At 49.1% G+C, this 15,971-nt stretch overlaps 1 long non-coding RNA gene across 2 annotated transcripts; it reads right to left on the bottom strand.

Annotated features, from left to right (window-relative positions):
* Positions 1-7,737: 7,737 nt before the first annotated feature.
* LOC123804884 lies at positions 7,738-15,769 on the bottom strand. Of its 2 annotated transcripts, none has more exons than XR_006783244.1 (5): positions 15,612-15,769; positions 15,250-15,434; positions 13,128-13,169; positions 12,617-12,853; positions 7,738-8,738 (listed from the first exon to the last, which is right to left on the bottom strand). It is a non-coding gene; the product is annotated as an uncharacterized LOC123804884 (long non-coding RNA). The 2 variants fall into 2 exon arrangements; XR_006783238.1 differs by having other exon boundaries at positions 12,617-12,745.
* Between the last annotated feature and the right edge of the window lie 202 nt (positions 15,770-15,971).

Here is a 15,971-nt window from a genome sequence, read left to right as displayed (position 1 = left end):
CTAACCTCTCTTCCTCCTCTCTTGTCCACAGAGTTATTTAACACTCTCCCCTCAGTGGGTTTTTTTCCCCCTATCTTTTTCCTATTTCTACTGGATGGACAGACACATGGTGTTCTGATGAATGGATGTCAGGGTGGCTACAGTGTATCCATGCTGAGACAGGTCTGTATTTTTGCACTTCTCCGGGGCTTGGACTGACAAAGCAGTGGAGTTCTGCTGCTCCCAACACTTGGCCGTTTAACCTTGCCCCACTGGAACGTGCCTGTCGGGCTCTGTGGAGGAAGTTGTTCCTCTTTTTTGAAACTGGGATACTCGGAGCGCTGGCCCCGCTTTAAATGAACCACTAGAGGGGGCAGTGACGCGCTCTGTCGCTGCACCCGACCTGCACCTGCAGGAGATTCCAGCTCGAAGGATCGCTGAGGTCTCCTGGGCCTGGGTGTTTTATAAACACTCTCAGAGATGACGGGACTTGCCTATGGCTACGGAGTTGGTCAGTGACAAAACCCAGATCTCTTGCTTTTTCTTCCAGAACCCTTCAGGACAGCACGTGGTCCCCTGCCTGCCTGTTCTCGGAAGGTCCTGGCAGGGTCCGCGGATATGGATCGAGTCTGACAAGGCTGATTCGCGTGCCAAGAATTCCTCGGCCTGCCAGTGTCATCACCCAAGTTTATTTATGGGTGGTCCATAGCGATGCACGTGGGCGGAGGGAGGAGTAGCGTGAGGTAAGGACAGCGGTGCTGAGTTCCAGCACCTACAGAAAACAAGGCGTAGTGGGCGGCGCTGGGTCTGGCTGTGGTCTTCAGGTTATAGAAGCAAACTTTCCTATGACCCCTTATTCCTACACGTGTCCTTCCTCTCCCTCCCCACCCCAGGAGCACCAACCAGCAATACCAGTCTGGCGAATCACAGCTTCCGGCTCCTCCCAAACACAGGGAGGGGTCAGCAGAGGGTATGAGATCTGGCTGGTCTCTCAGGGTCCTGCCCTGGAATTTCTGAGTGGGAAATCAGAGGAACAGCTGTCTGGTCTCGGGGCTCCTGGTGCCAGAAGGAGGTGAAGTTAAGTGACTGCGGTCATCTCTCCGCCCGAACAGAGAAGGCGGCCCTGGACAGGAGGAGAGCTACACACCCAGGGAGAAAAGCTGGGTGGAGGACTGACTCCCAACCCCGGCCCTGCGGCCCTGGCTCCTGCGGTTTCGCACAACCCAGGGGCTGCCCGGCTGGTATTGCAGTTCCGTGAGCCTGTCAGTTCCTTCGTGTTGTTTTCTCTGAAGGTAGTTCGAGTTGGATTTTTGTCCCAATGAAGAATTTTGACTAGTATGGAGACAGTTCCAACTTGGTGTAGGGTAGTATCTCCTTTCCTCTGGCCCTAAACTAAGGGCCAAGCCAAGAGTCCATCTTCCAATACGGGACTCAGCGGTGAATAGTGATTTCATATGCACATCATATCCCCACTGTCATCTGTCCCGGTTAGCTCAACCACAATGAATGTGCTGCTAGTGCGGCCAAGAGCCCAGGTCATGTGGTTCAGTTGGGTCTGTACTGTCTGTAACAAGACCTGCCTCTAAAGACATCCAGCTATTTTGCAATATGTGACCTTGGCCCTGATGTGAAGTAGAGGGGCCAGCGTACCTCTGCACTGACTCAGGAAGGGAGCATGGGCTAATGGAAGCCGCGCCAGTCTGACCGCTGGGCCATAATGGGCCAGCGCCACCTCCATCTTTGCCTTACCGGGAGACCCCCAAGTGCGTACTCTAACTTCCATTTAGGAGGTTACAAAAAACGTGATACTTGAGCAACAGGATCCTAAGACACAGTCTGGCTCTAAAATGACATCACTCTCAAAGGACAACTGAAGTATATCCTCTGTGAACGGCAGGTCCAACTACCTGCTTTTGTACCCAAAAGATCACGCTTAACCCTACTGTTTTCTCATCAATTCTTAGGGCAATCATGACACATATTTCTAAGAAAAATCTCTGCTTTTAGCCCCAAAGTGCGACCCTGCCCTCCTTGGCAAATGATGAGTTCCCCTTAGGACTGAATCCATGTTGGGCCAGGGAAAGTGAGTCTCCTCTTCTGTAATATTAATGACCGTGGAGGAGCCCTTCTTTACTTCAGGGGGCTGGGAGCAAAGAACTCTCCCCCCACGGTCTCTCCTCTGCCACTTCCAAACTGAAGAGGTGAGGGTTGCTAGGCAATGGGGCTGAGGGGACCAGCAGGGGTCAGTGGGCCTCAGCTCACTGGGGAAGCCGGGAGGGGGAGCCCAGCCCTTGAGTAAGCAGAGAAGCGAATACTCCCTAGACTCCTCATCTAGTTTTTCTGCATGGAGTTCAAGTGCAAACAGGGTGGGTTGGGAAGCGAAAGGAGCAAGCTTTGGTGAAAAGTTTAGCTCGAAGAGGCAGAGAAGCTGAGTGAGGTGGTACATGAGCCGCTTGCCACGTGGGGCTGTAGAGATGGCACAGAAATGGGATGCCTGCTGTTCAGAGACGCAGGGGTCATTTTGATTGACACTCCTGGTGAACTGGAGCGGGACCCGCCGTGGTGGCCGAATGCCTGCAGGACAGCTAAGGTCCTCAAGACTGAGGCCCTCCAGCTCAGCATTATCATCAGGGGGACAAAGGTCAATGGGACCCTGATGGGACCCCCCCACCCCCGGACACCAGGTGAAGACCACTGTAAGGCAAAGGGTGGTTTGCTTAGGTGGCCATGCTGTTGGCAGAATAATGAGCTTGCCTGACACGTGGTAACCACACCTGGCACCAGGTAAGAGCTCAATCAGGGATTGTAGTTATTCCTACTGGTGTACTTACAGTTGCCCTTACAGATAGGCATCGAGTATTTGGGTTCTCCCTCCACCCCCAAGCTGGGCCTCTGTAATCACTTTGAGGTGATTATGGATTCCAAAAGTCTTTAGAGCGGGCCTTGACTTCTTTTAACACCCCTTTAGAGGCTCCTTATCCCATTCCGGGCTGCACAGGACAACCCACTCCAACCACTGCCCACACAGCCCACACGTGACCGACCAAAATACCTGACTCAGCCAAACGTGCACCACGTGCTGCTACGTCTCATCGGCAAAACGCCCCCCTCCTTTCATTTTTGACCTTCAGCTGTGGGATGTCTTTGTGTGTTGACTGTGCTGTGTGGCCTGCCCCAGAAGTCACTCATTTGGGTGGGGGGAGGGGGAGGGAGTGGAGAGCAACAAGACCCTCAGGTGAGTCTGCTGTCCACCTCACTCTACTGCAGACCTGTGCAAAGCTGCCTCCACCTGAGGTGGCGGTGGCAGCAGCAAGACCTGCCCAGGACAGGGAGCTCTGCATCAGATGGAATCGCACTCCAGAATGTCGCTGTGCTTCCGCACGCTGGGTGGGGGTCACATGGGACCTGGCATCACCATCTGGAGGCGGGAGCTTCCAGGAATGCTGCCCCTAGCAGCTCTGCCGGGCAGACAGCGATCATCGCTCTTGCAGGAGACAGAAACGCAAACCAAGCAGGGCAGAACCGAAGCTATGTGCCCGCTTCCAAAAATCTGAGTAGTCAGATGGCCAGGCAGAAGGAAGGGAGCTGTAATACTTGGTCCAGAGACTCAACGGCCGCCCCGCTCGGCGTTCAGGCGCACTGACTGACTGTCAGGAGGAAGGGCCTCGGGAGGTTTCTCTGGTTCAACCGTCGGCCTCCAAAGAAGACCACAGCTGGAACTCCAGAGCTCTCCAGGGAAACGACGGGGCACAACCTGCTTTGGCGAGTGGCTCCGATGCCACCACCAACAGAGCAGTGGCTCTCCGCTGCGCCAGCTGGGTGTCCAGAGGAGCACTGAGGGGGGAGCATTGGGCCATGTCCCCCCAAGAGAGATTCTGACTCATGCTAAGTGGGTGGGGAGACAGGACTTCGGGGAGAGGAACGTGGCAGCCAGTAATGAAGCTTCTGTAGATGCTCTGAATGGGCTAAGCAGAATATTCCAAGAATATACAGATTCATCTTTATTAATCATGATAATATTTTTAATTAGACAATTTCAAATATATAAAAAAATTGCAGAACACTAAAAGAAATACCTATATATATCCTTCACCTAGACGCACTAATTAGTAACATTTTTCCATATGCTTTATTTTTGTCTCTCTTTACACACATACACACACACTACCTAAAAGAAAAACAAAACTATCAGTCTGTCTAGTATATCTAATTTTTTAACAACTGTGACAAATTATTTGATTTTCCAACCAAACGTCCCTGCTTCTTCCCCTTCTTGGTCCTCTCTCTTACAGCAAGAATTTCTTTTTAGAATCAAGAAGTTTGTCCTTGCATTTGGTCCTCTCCCACTTAAAGATACACTATATATTTTTGCCCCCTCCGTATGCAAAGAAGGTGCCATCCGTGCCACAGACCCCCCGACTGCCTCCCGACTTTCGCCAGAGAGGAAAGGGGACTACCCGGCATTTAGGGTGACTTCTCCGGTCCCAGCCAAACTGGATAATGGTGATGGCCAGGATTCCACTGCATTCTGTGTCCACTTGTTTGTACCAACTGCCAACGAGCAGACGTTGCTCTGTGACATTGACCTTTCTGTTTTGTCTCTCACTCAGCAGAGGTCACAGGTGGAACTTCACAGGCAGAAAGCCTGGCTGCCCAGCGCAGAATCCTCTGGTCTCCGTCCACCATCTGACTCCCTCTATGTAGGGCGTTTTTAACATAAAAAGATGCTGTAAGAACATCTTGCTGCTGGACCCCACTTAGGCTCCCACCCCGTCTCCCTGCCTCTCCATGTTGTGTCCTCAAACATCAGCACGCTCGAAATATACACAGCAGGTCCTCACTTACTGTCGTGGCTAGGTTCTGTGCCTTCAAGTGAAATGACAGTTGACGCAACCGATTTTACCATAGCCTGTTTCACACAAACCAGAGTTAAGTTCCTACAGCATCCCTCCAACATTACAAGGAAATGACATCGAACAAGGTACCATCTTGGGGGGCCCTCCTCACTGCAGAGAACCACTCAGGTCACGGTGGTTGACTGAACAGCTGGCTGTGGAACAGGGGGAGGGCTCGCCATGATCTCTACCCTTGGGGAGTTTGTGACCTGCTAGAGAAAACAGATAACTTCATTTGTGAAACACGATATGTTAAGGGAAGCACAGGTTTTTAGGGGGGACCCTCCTAGCCTGAGAGACGGTGGAGGGCTGGATTCCTAATCCTCCAGGAAGGCAAGAGCAGACTCTGCAGGAGTTCGAGGACCTTCCAAGTCACAGAAGCACAGACTCACGGGGCTCCCTCTGCCGCTGCGAGAAAAGGGGCTCTGCTATTGTTCTGAGGCACAACGCTCATTAGAGTTTGAATGAGTTGCCTTCTGCCTTCAACATACTGTTTTCCATTGCCTGCTGGGACTCGCGTGGTCTAACAAACGGTTTCCATTAGCTAAGGGTTGGAATCACAACAGAAAATACCTCTATGTCTACCTAGGACGGTTGAATGACATCTCTAAAGTAATAAATGAAAAAATAAACTATCAGCCTAGGTGTCTAGATCCAGGGAAAATAGGCTTCACAAGTGAAGGCAAAATAAAGATATTTTCAAAACAACAATAAGTGAGAAAATTCAGTACCGAAAAAACCTGCACTACAAGAAATGTTGCTGCAAGTTCTTCAGGCTCCAGGGAAATGATATCAGAAATTCTAAGAGTGAAGTGTACTGGAAATCATAAGTATGTGGGTAAATATTTTTGAAACTTGTTTTGTGTCTTAAACATAAACAAAGGTAAAACCAAAAAGGCAATAGAGACACAGCTGAATACCCCAAGTACTCAATCCAACTGATGGCATGGAGGAGGCAAGGAGAGGTCAAAGAACACACAGGACAAAGAGACAATAAATAGCAAGACCAACACTCAACCATATCAGTGATTACATTACATGTAAATGGGCTAAACCCGTTAGAAGACAAAAATCGTCAGACTGGGTAAAGAGTAAGGTTTTACTTTCTTTGTTCATAAGAGATGCACTTTAAATAGAAAGATACGGGTTAAAAGTGAAATGATGAGAAAGGATATGTCATGTAAACACATTACAAGAAAGGAGAATGCAAACTAAAAGCCACGGTTAACAAGACAAAACAGGAACAAGAAGACAGACAACAATCTAAGAAGTGCAGTCTGCCATTAACGGTTTTCCCAGAAGAAGAGAATAGAGACCATGGAGGGAAGGAAATGATCAAGGAAAAAATATGAGAAGGTTTCCTAAACCTGAAGGACATACGTCTGCAGATTAAAAGAACCCTCGAGTGCCTGGCTGGCGTAGCTCAGTGGATTGAGCGCGGGCTGTGAACCAAAGCATCACAGGTTCGATTCCCAGTCGGGGCACATGCCTGTGTTGCAGGCCATGACCCCCAGCAACCGCACATTGATGTTTCCCTCTCTCCCTCCGCCGCTCTCTCCCTGCTCTAAAAATAAATAAATAAAATCTTAAAAACAAAAAAAGAGCCGTCGAGTGCTCAGTGCAACACAGAAAGAGCCAAGCCAACTTTTAGAACACCAGTAGAACACGCCAAAAATTCCCGGAGAGAAACACAGAGCATATGGGCCAGTTCTGGGATAAGAATGACTTCAGACTTCTCAGTCACACCATTGGAAACTGGATGACAATGAAGCAATGCCTTCAAAAGCCAGAAAATATATATTTGTTAAATACTTATATTTAAAAATATGTCTATTTATAAATTAAATATAAAATATATATACAAAATAGACATATTTTATCATTGATCTAGAAATTCTACTTAGTCATCAAGATAAAAGTTCTTTTCGGACATGTAAGATCTCAAAAATTTACTGCTCCTTTTCAAAAAGCTACGGAAGGATGTGCACCATAAAAAGGGGGGGAGGGGAATCAACTAAGAGCTAAGCATCCAAGAAGCAGAGGGCCTAACCCAGGAGGAAGAGGAAGGAACCCCCATGGACAGTGGAAATGGAAGTGTCCCTGGTCTGGCTGAGCATCAGGCCTGGAGCGTCTCCCTCTGGGGCCAGAGAAGGGCAGCAGAGCACACCGGGAGGGTGTCTCCAAGGAGGCACTTGGAGCTGATAGCAGATGCGATACATTTGCACCAGAGAAACATTTCACAAGGAGGACTCCCCAGGTTTCCTTGGCAATTAGGAATACACATGTAACATAATTCCGGTGAGTGAGATGCAAGCTACATTCTATTGGGTAAAAATGCTACAGACACGATTGTTTTCCATTGAAAGGCCAGACTAGCTGGTACACTCACTCTGTTGTTGTCCTCAGGCCTTCCTCCTGCCAGGAGCGAGGACATGGAGCAGCCATCTGGAGACCACGAGAAAAAAAGCTACACGGAGGATTTTGCAGCATAAGGAGCAAGGATTCTGCAACATGGGTGACACAAGGACAGAAGCAGAATTTCTCCAAGTGTGGTGGGGAACCAGGTCATTGTAAGTGCAGCTGTATGCAGATTAATATTCAATAACGCTGACTCATGCATACCAAAATTCAATCACTACTGCTCTCCATTTCGCTTCTCTGCAGAAATGACCGGCTTGCTTAATGCACAAATAGCCCCAGCTAATTATGGCCCCCACTTTTGAAGTAAAAGCAATCTAAAGGTCCATTTTTTCAGAAATCTAAAGGAAAAAAATATAGTGTTGTTGTGATAATACAAGAAAAATATATGGTAGATAACTGAGAATAAAAATGTATTGAAAAGTACTGCTTAACTAGTCACAGCACAAGCAGAGTTAGGAAGAGATGGGGTAGGATGAGAAATAAATTTTCATTATGACTTTATTACACTCATTATCATGTCCTTGTACTTGTAAGGGAGAAACACAAAAGAAATAGCAGCTATTCCAATTCCAAGAAAACTATTTTATCAAAGGTAATCCTGCTTCCCAGTATTGAAAGATAAAAATGAGATCCTTTTGCCGCATAAATCTGGTTACTCTTTGTAAGTTCCTTCCATGCACCTCTTCTCCTGCCTCATAAAGCCTTTGAGAATAAATGAGCTGAGACATCGTATTATCTCTCCTGGTCTCCGTGTGATTTTCATATCTAGTGCTTAACCCCAGGCCCTGGGGGATCGAACGTTCCTCCCCCATCCGATTTGATGGAACAGCAAGAGGTTTTCAGGGAAATACAGAAAACTCCACCAGGCAGCAACCGAAACCAAGATTCCACTTGGAGTTTTCCAGATGTGGGTGAATTCTGCCCACACAATACCATTTAAAATTTCATTTAAAATTTCATTTTAAATCTGTTGGGCTCTCCCAAAGAAGATGTTTAATGAACTGTGGGAGCGGCTGACAGTTTTAATTATTCACACCACCCTTTCCTTAGCTGCATGATTCATGCTTCCAGAGGGGGAAGGGAAAAGACAAACAATTCCCCAGGCGCCGCACCGCCTTGAATTCTTACAGTCACCTTGAGGAAAGGTGTTATTATGGGCCATTGAAGTGGGACTCCCGGAAGTAGGTAACCTGGTCCAGTTGACTTAGCCTTTGGGATTGGAACTCAGATGTACTTGACCCTACGCTTATTTACTTGTTTCTGGCTTTTGCTCTGTACTGGGAACTTCGGCACCTTCGTTGCTGTGGAATTTCACCCGGTGGGCTGCCAGTCCTTTGGGTAAAAGATGGACCACAGGGGCTTTTCAGAACACACCGTAGAACTGATCGTCTTCGCCGCTGCTTCTTAGACTTCCCGGTTGGCTGCCTCTGTGTTCCGAGAGCCCTGCATTACAAGGAAGAAACAGAAACACTAGACAGAGCCTTCCGTCTCAAGCAGCCAAATCTAAATGGAGGAGGAGAACGAGTGAAGAAAGGCCATTTATCTTGTTCGTCACCAGATACTAATTAATAAGCCACAGACAGACCGATCACTCACTTAATTTTTTTCTTATTCTAAACATAATAATGACATATTGTAGGAAAATCTCTATCCCATCATTTGATATATTCTTTTAAACTCTGTTTTTCAATGCAAATATGTGTATATTTTTAGACATGTAATTGAAAGATATTTATATATACTTGTATGGACTGTTTTTATTCAGTATTGTATCATGAATATTTTACCATGGCATTAAAGATATTTCAAGATATAACTGTAAATGGTGGTATAATATTCGTAGTATTATAATTTATTTATTACCTATCCATAACCAGAAGTTTGGATTATGTCCAACATTTTTATTTTGTATACGTAATATTATTGTATTGAACATCCTAGATCACAAATCTTTAGCCATGTCTCTACTTCCTGAAGGGCTGAGGACAAACTTCTGTAAACGATTGTTCTGATTTAAAACAAATCCCTGTGAGTGATGGGAATGTACCGATGGTGGTAACGGCAGGGAAGTGCAGCTGTGACCTCTGGAAGGGAGAATCAAGGAGGAAACCTCGTTGCTGTGCTCACAGGGTAAAGCTCTGTAGGAGCCCAGAGTTACACAGGTGCTTTCTCGGAGGGGTCCTTCATCAGGAAGATCAGACTGTATGTCCCCATTGCTATTCACAGCGAGAGCAGCAACAGACACCGGGTATTAGGCAGTTCACAATACTTACCTTGTTTAACTCTGACAGCAGCCCCGACAGGGAGATACTAGGGTTCCCATTTTCCAGATACAAAACCTGAACTAAGTGAAGGCAAATAACTTGCCTGAAGCTCCAGACTTACTAAGGGGCAGAGGCAGGATTTGAACCAGGTCCAGCAGCCTTAAGGAGGAACTTAGCACCTCCTTCCACAGCCTCACACCACCTCACCGGACCCTCCCTTCTTTCCCTGCTTTCATCCACTCCCCAGGACTCCCTCCCAGACTATGACCGGAAAGTCAAAATTCTCGTTTCTATGCTAAGAAAAGCAGTGGACCCATGAAGAAGCTCAACGCCCCTGTTCCGTAGAAAGCACCTGTGGCGGTTTAATGCACACGCATTATCTCGATATTTGGAACAGCTCTATGAAGTGGGTACCAGGACTCCGCTTTCCAGGAGAGAAGGCAGTGCCACACCTGCCCAAGACTGTACTGTTTTTATTGCAGGAAGTGGAGACAGGATTTTTAATCACAGCCACCTGACTCCCAAGCTACCGTTCTTCCATGTCGTTCTCCTATGCTTTACCTCCAGATGTGCCCCCCAATCCCAACATCTGTATTCCTAAACTAGGGTTCTCCCAAATGACTCCCGGCCCTGGGAGCACCACACACACCCACTTTCAGACCACGTGCCCTGAGTCTGGGTCAGGAAACCCAGGTCAAAGACGAGATGCCTTGGAACTAAGGACAGGAACGGACCTGGTGACCCTTCCTGTTCTTCAGCGGGGCTTTCTCAGCTGGGAGGCGCCCCCCGCAGGAGGGACGACTGGTGGACAGGAGCAGCCTCCGCCTGTCCAAGAGCCCGGCTACTTGCGGCCCTCTCTGAGGGAGCAGAGTGAAAAGCCACAGAGGCAAACAGCAGCTGCTACTTGTCATTTTTCAGCCGTCCGGAGGCTCTACCAGGAGGGCAGGACACAGGAAAGAGACGGTATCCCGGGCATTAGTGGGACCACAAAGTCGTCTCCAGTCCTGGTGTTTCTCTCTTGCTGTTTAGCTTCTGCTGTCGGACTCTTTCCGCAGCCCAGAAGCCTCGACTCCGAGAGGATCACCTGTGAGCACGCTGGTCCTCGGACACTCTGGCCGAGGGGGAGTTCCACCACGAGGACACATGCCTGTGTCCTGTGACTCCCGCAAATGCTGCCCAGCAGACAGGAAATCAGCTTTTCCAGCAGCCTCAGTCAAGAGCTCACGCTGAGCAATGGCTTCCACATATCCAACGCCACATCCAGCCCCACCGAGCATGCCTTCCCTTCCCTGGCCTCCCTCCTCGCCTTCCTCCAGATCCAGAGGAGCCGGAGAGCCCGGGAGACAGCTCCTGCTCCACAAGATTCCTCTGTTTGGCGATTAGAGGGCTGACACTCCCAGGAAGGATCCCAGAGACACCTAGCCACTCGGTGCACCGGTAATCCTACTGTTGTCATGTGTCTGGTTCCCACGTATTAACCAGGAACAGCGCGCTCCGCTCAGTCTTCATCTGCCCCCCAGCCTACGTATAGACTGCATAGGCAGCTTCAGTATGTGTTGTGAAGGTAACTTGGGCTCCAGGTACTCTGCTCACGCAGCACTGCTTCCTCTATAACGTGGGTGAAAGAAGCAGAAAGCATCTAACTGGAGAGCTAACTCCTGGGAAGACAGAGCCATCCGGTGCGTCTGTCTCAGCATCATCACACTGGGGGCGTTAAGGGAAGAGATTCCCACTTGGGCTGGAACAGGGAGGGGGCAGACACTTCTCAAAGGCGACATCTCGGAAAAACAGTGAGAACCTGGGAGCCAAGGGAGACGCCCCCTGGGACCCCATCTCTGCAGGGAGGAGACGCCGGCACCGGGCCGTTCAGTCTGCATTCCCAGAATGGTCCCACCTGGGTCAGAGGCAATTCGTTTCAGGAAAAGACATTCACGAAATAGGGAGGTGAAGTGTAATCTGTCTTCACAAAAACTTTCAAACAGAGGGAGACAAATCCAAAAATTTTTTTTCTGACCCGAGCATTGCAGAGCAACCCAAGTCCACAATTTGCAAAGAGGAGTTGTCATGGGAAGTCAAGTCAAGGAAACCTTCAAAAACAGGTTCAACTACATATTTTGCAAACCAGGGCAGTCACAATTAACAAAGTAAAAGACACATTTTAAACGAAATTGGGATGTTTGAAAAACAGGGAAATCCTAGGAATTAGTCTGAAGGGCTAATTCCCTCGAGGGGAGAGGGCCTTGAGGGGGAAGGATGCCTTTACGAGTGTTATTGATGAGTTCAGTTAGCTTATGATCGATGAGCTCCGTTAGCTCGATTTCCGCAGTGGGGGGCAACTCTTTCTCTCGTCATCCCCACCACTTTGGATGTGGAAATCCACGTGTGTGGCCCTGCTGGTCTATTAAGCTATAATTACATCTTTGCAAGGTCTGTGCTACCGTCCAGGCGGGAGACGCTGGAGGGCTGTTACCTGGCGAGAGGCAGGGAAAGAGGGCTCCTGGGACGGCAGCTGGCTGCACACTGCAGCGGAACCAGATCCACACTCCTGGTCCCAACTCCCTACCCTGTTAAAAATAGACTGTGTTTTTAGAGCAGTTTTAGGTTCACAGCAAATCTGACCAGAAAGTACAGAGGGTTCCCATACACCGCCTGTCCCCGCAGACACAAGCCTTCCCCACCATCAACAAGCCCCACCAGAGTGGGACATTGGTGACAGTCAACGTCACCCAGACTCCAGAGTTTGCATTAGGGTTCACTCCAAGCTCCTTACCCCACCCGCCTTTGTGAAGCCCTTAAACTTGGGCCGACAGGCCCTTCAGGGCCATGCCCAGTGCTGTCCAGGGCTCCTCATTCTATGGCTGTAATGTCGGAGCAAGCCCAACGCCTGGACTCTTCCTGGCTCCCTCCCCACATCAGCACTTTGAGTTACACCTTATTTTCCTGGGAGGAAGTTCAGTGCTTTTCAAGGTCATGTGTGGCTATTTATACCCAAATGTGGGCTAAGGTGCTAATGAGCGACACTGCAGTCAAGAGAATGCTATAGGAGGCGATGCTCACCCCAAGCAGCTCACGTCCTGCGGGTTCCAGGCAGCGGCAGGCTTGGGCAAGCTGGAGGGACAGGGCGCCCTGGGCTGTCACTCCGGAGCACCTCTCGGATCACCCTAGGTCGGAGGCCGCCTGCCCTACCTGTGCCGAGAGAGAGAGCCCTGGGTTTTTCCCATCTACGGTTTGCTCCACTGCTTTGCATTTGAAATGCAAGGGGCTGTCCAACCTTTTGGTGTCTCCAGGGCCGCGCTGGAAGAAGGAGAGTTAGTTGTCTTGGGCCACACATGAAATGCACAAACACAAATGAAAACTGATGAGCAAAAAAAGGTTTTAAGTAATTCATGATTTTGTGTTGAGCCACATTCATAGGCATCCTGGGCCGCATGCAGCCCACAGGCTGCAGGTTGGGCACTCCTACTCCCTCCCTCCTTCCCTCCCTCCATTCCCTCCTTCCCTCCTTCCTTCCATTTCACAGGTGGGAAAATGAGCAAATGTCCCCCTCAGATCTCCTAGCGGGACTGACCTTCAGGCGGTGCTATGCTGGTCATGTTTAACAACCGGTTCTCTGAAAAAAAAAAAAGAATTTGGCTTATTACTAATTTTATTGATATAAGGGGAGTATAGAATACAATTTGCAAATAATAAAATACACGACACACCTTACTGTAATTTCCACATAACCACTTGGCCCTCACAAAAATGCTTTGCTGATTTCTGCTGAATTCATGCAGCCAAACGATAGTTGCAAATCAGCCACGATAGGACAAATAGAGTTGCCTTCCAATCAGCTAACTCTTTTCCCCGAGAAATTACATCTGTTGTGCAATCTGCAGTTTACTTACTATTTATGACCCTTGTACGAATTACAGTTGGCTGCCGAGCAGTGTGGAGTTAGAGGTGCCGGATCCCTGTACAGTCGAAAATCCACACACAACTTCCGACTCTCCGAAAACTGCTAATTGGCTGCTGGTAACCAGAAGCCTTAGCAATAACAGTCGATTAACACAGACTTTGTGTATTATGTATTGTATCCTGTATTCTTACAATAAAGTAAGCTACAGCAAAGCTTATTCAGAAAGTCATAAGGAAGAGAAAATATATTTACCGTATTTATTGAAAAAATTTGCATAGAAGTGGACCCGCACCACCCAGACCAGGGTTGTTCCGGAGGCAACTGCACAACCACTAAACCGAGAGCTCTTCCAGCGCTAGTCATATTTGTAATACGATTTTTGTAAACAATGCTTTCATTGAAGAAGAGCTGGCTTGCAAAGTTCCTGTAAGTTTAACAGTGGGCTCCTGTGAGCCCAGCCCGCTCCAGCCCCCCTCTGCCTGGGGGGCTGCAGCCACCTGGCTGGATTGTCTTTGCACCCTCAAAGCAGGGCTGGGGGCAGGACTCCACAGTCCAAAACGCCAAACGTTTGCTTTCTATGGTGTGGGACCAGGGAGAGCCTGCTGGCGTCTCGCTGACGTCACATTCTAAACTGCTTGGAAGCCATCGAACAGAGCAGCTTGGGGCTCGGGCGAAGGGTGGGAGCTTCTGTACGAAGCGACACATCCTCCGGTCAGATGTACCCTCTACCTCTGGGCTCCGGCAGAGAGGGGACTGCGAGACTGAGGTGAGGAGGGAGGGCAGGGATTTAAGGCAAGTGTTCTGGGGTCTGTTTCCTTGAAGCCTTGAGCCTTGCTACCCACCCGAATCCGTGACAGGGACAGGGTGGCTATGTAGGGATCAGCATGACAATCCCAATCCACTCCCAGCTCCCCTTCTGCCTTCTGGGTACCCTGCTCTTCACTGTCGAAGTCTGGTTTGCCGCAAAAGCTAGTTCTGGGTGAGAGATTTTTTAAATGATCACATCTTTAAATAGCACCAACTCGCACTGGGGGGAAGTAGGTAGACAGGCTGCAGGTCCGTGCATTTGCTGTTTGTTGATTGATCTCCTGTCCAGGAACCCGAGGTCTGCGTCCGCTCCGGTGGCAGGTGGCAGCCTGCTGTCCCCTGAGACTGGCCTGAACAGCACAGGACTTCCCCTTTCTGATTTCCTATTGATTTGGCAGCCAGTCGACTGCCCGCAAGTTGAGTCGTGTGTTTTTTTGCCAGTCTGGCTGCAGCGAGCAGCGGTCATTTCTCCTGCTGCTGACGCTGCCATGGTTCATACGCTGACTGCAGGAAGGATGAGTAGCAGACAGAGCAGGAATCGGCGGTCCCCACAAGCCAGGTGGCCACTAATACTAGGTTGCTTTCTTAAAAAAAATGTCAAAATGTGTTTAAATGGAAGTGGGATTCATGTAAAAACCACCATTTTAACGTGTACAATTTGGCGGCATCTATACATTCACAGCGTTGCGCAGCCATCACCGTACTCTAGCTCCAGAACGTCTGTGTCATCCCCAAAGGCAGCCCTGTCCCCAGGAGACAGCGGGCACACGCCCTGGCATCCACGAACCTGCTCCCTGTCCCTATGAATGTGCCCACTCTGGACATGTCATAGTGATGGGATTACACAAAATGTGGCCTTTGGGGTCTTGCTTCTTTCACTCAGCTTAATGGTTTCAAGCTTCATCCATGCTGTTGCATGGATCGTAAGTTCCATTTGCATAAAAAATAAATAAAAAAAAAAACAGGAGAAAAGCCACAGACCCACCTCGCCTGGCTGGGTGCCCCCTTTCTCGTGGTCGTACTCGGTGCTCTGTGAGAGGAAGAACGGCCCTGGCGAACCTCTGGTCCGGTGCCCCGTCCAGGCCTCGAGGAAATGACAGAAGAGGGTTCAGAGAAAGGACGTCTGTGTGTCCCGCATGAAGGGCTCTTCCGCCAGGGCTGCCGGGTCAGCTATTTAAAAAAAAAAAACTTTTGCTCATATTCTGGTGTGTAGTTCTATCTACTTCCAGAGCACTGTGTTCGCGTAGTCTTGGGTGAGGAAGAACCGACTTGGTATACTATTTTTAAATTCGTTTTATGTTTTAACAGCCCTAGGGAAGTAAAAGATAAAACCGTGGTGATGCATACCTCAGGTTACAAACAGACACCTACGAGCAGACAACCGGGGAACGTGGGCAGCATCTCGATGGCTTCCCCACGGTCAAACAAGCTCCCGAGTCCTGGCTGTTCTGACAAGGGAACGGCACTGAGACTCTTTGCTGAAACCTCTCCTGGCGGCGCTGTGCCCCATCGCTAGTGTCTGCAGTAGAAAAACAAAGACATGTTTAGTTAGGCCCCTGGATTTCCTTCCACGGTCACATTTTTTCCTAAAACCTCTTTGTGGACTGCAAACTCTTTCTGATTCATGTTATTATAACCTGAATGTCTGACGGTTCTGATGAATCTCGTCCGTGTAACAGGGCTCTGGACATCGCTTTGTGTTGCCGT

Source organism: Phyllostomus hastatus, unplaced genomic scaffold (genome assembly GCF_019186645.2).
Source record: "Phyllostomus hastatus isolate PE091 unplaced genomic scaffold, TTU_PhHast_1.1 phas_contig_148, whole genome shotgun sequence".
NCBI classification, from domain to species: domain Eukaryota; kingdom Metazoa; phylum Chordata; class Mammalia; order Chiroptera; family Phyllostomidae; genus Phyllostomus; species Phyllostomus hastatus.
This window is presented reverse-complemented; position numbering and strand designations above follow the sequence as displayed.